Genomic DNA, 2,126 nt, shown 5'->3' with positions numbered 1-2,126 from the left:
TAAGGCTCTGTAATTTTTGATACAAGTCCCTATAGTAGTGACTAGGGACAAACCGCCTCCTCATGGTGGCCTTCATTTCCTCCCACGTCTCAATAGGCCTCTCGTAGTTTCTCCTTCTGTTCATCACAAGTTGATCCCACCATATAAGAGCATAGTTAGTAAACTCAATCACAGCTAGTTTTACCTTTTTCTTCTCGGAGTAGTTGTGGCACTCAAAGATGAACTCCACCTTCTTCTCCCACTCCAAGTACACTTCTGGATCATTTTTCCCTTGGAACAATGGTATCTTCATTTTGATGTTTCCTAGGTTTCTGTATTGTCATCTTGGATCTCTTCGGAAACTTCTACCACGCCTTTCTCCCCTTGGCGCAAACCTGCCCTCATTGTTCAATGAAACGTAATCCTCTTCATCTTCAAACTCATCCTCATGGTAGGCATCAGAATCATCCACGCGCGCACGCCTTTCTTGCCTTCTAGCATTAGGGGCTCTTTGGGGATGCTCCTCATGCAAAGAAGCAATAACAATGTCTTGCCTATCCATCCGATCCCGAATATCATTAAACACCACGTTCATGCACTCAAATTATTGTTGCATAGCCTGCAACATGAGGGATGACTCCTCCCTTCCTTCCCTATTTGCAGTTTCATCCTTGGAAGACATATTTTTGAAACTACAAAGAAATGTTAGAAATAATTCCTCACAACACTCCCTCACGTGTTTGCACTCAAATTATGTCACTCACACTCGTGTTTCACTCTTAAATTGGCTTTTTCCCAATATTAGTCTCACACTCTCTTACCTTTTTTCACTCGTAGCTTCTCCTTTTCAGTTCTGCTTAAACTAATAAACTTGATCAAGAAATTCAACTTGTAGTATTTAAACTAATACCAATGGCAAGAAAATATGACAGAAACACTAAATCAAAGGAAGAGGACAAAAGAAAATAATATTTTGGTCTGAGTGAATTGAAACTACAAACAATATATTTTTTTCCTATTTTCTATTTCTTTTCTGAAATCTCTTTTTTTTCACTTTTTTTTTTTTGGGGGGGGGGGGGGGGAGCTTGGTGCACGATTTTAACCTAGTGCATGTCACAAAATAAGAACAAGGAATAAAGAACACAAAAGGAACAAGATAGGATGATAACAGGAAACAAAAGATAAAGGGATAGAAAACTGATTTTAGAACCTGGCTCTAATACCAAATGATGCAAACCTCAATTGATACGCTTTGAGACCCAACAAAAATATTGGAATACTTACCCAAGAAAGCTAAAATTTAGATTTTTGATAGAAACCATGACCCAACATTTATAATCGAAACGCGAACCAAAGGTATAAGTATAACACCTTGACCCAATGATTATAATTGAATCACGAATCAAAGGTATAAAATTTGAACGCCACAAGGAAGAATCTCTAATAAGTTCACAGTTCTTAAAGAACCAAAAGAAGAGCAAAGCCTCACCTTTTTTGATTTTTATTAAATAATTCTCTATATTACAATGAGTGCATGCTATTTATAAGACATGACTAAAAATAGAAAATCTAAAAACATACTAAATAATAAAACCCTAAATAAAAGTTGATTTGATCTAAAATTAGCAAATCCAAAATAGGCAAATAGCTAAAAAACGTTCTAAATAATAAACGCCTAAAATTAAGGTAGATCTGGTCCAAAATTAGAAGCTCCAGAATAGGAAAAATATCTATTAACTGATATGGAGCTGGAAAATCAATCAACCGTTAATCCACACCATAAATCAAGCCCAATTAAGCCGCTCTCAATAGCTTGAATTAAATTTATTACGCCTTCATCTTCCTTTGGGCCAAGCTTGAAATGTCCTGCATTAGAATCAGCCCATTAAGTGCTTCTTTGATCTTCTTGGATCTTGCTTTAGTAATAGGCCCAATTGGAACATGCAGTGGATCCTTGAATGCTTGTTGATTTTCATCACTAAGACTTCAAACCTAAAAGTTGCTAGATGATGCAGACAACTTTAATCTAGATAGGTTTGCTGAAGGAGTTTCAAAGCTACAAGGGGTCAAGTTTCATTTTTCCCATTCGGATGGGGTCCTCAATATGCATTGGACAACATTTTTCTGTGGTAGAAGCAAAAATGGCT

The 2,126-nt window shown here is 36.7% G+C and overlaps 1 pseudogene; it reads right to left on the bottom strand.

Moving 5' to 3' along the window:
• The window catches only part of LOC115985681, a 4,697-nt pseudogene extending 4,123 nt beyond the window's left edge, over window positions 1–574 (bottom strand).
• Window positions 575–2,126: the final 1,552 nt, after the last annotated feature.

Source organism: Quercus lobata, chromosome 4 (genome assembly GCF_001633185.2).
Source record: "Quercus lobata isolate SW786 chromosome 4, ValleyOak3.0 Primary Assembly, whole genome shotgun sequence".
Classification (NCBI taxonomy): Eukaryota; Viridiplantae; Streptophyta; class Magnoliopsida; order Fagales; family Fagaceae; genus Quercus; species Quercus lobata.
This window is presented reverse-complemented; position numbering and strand designations above follow the sequence as displayed.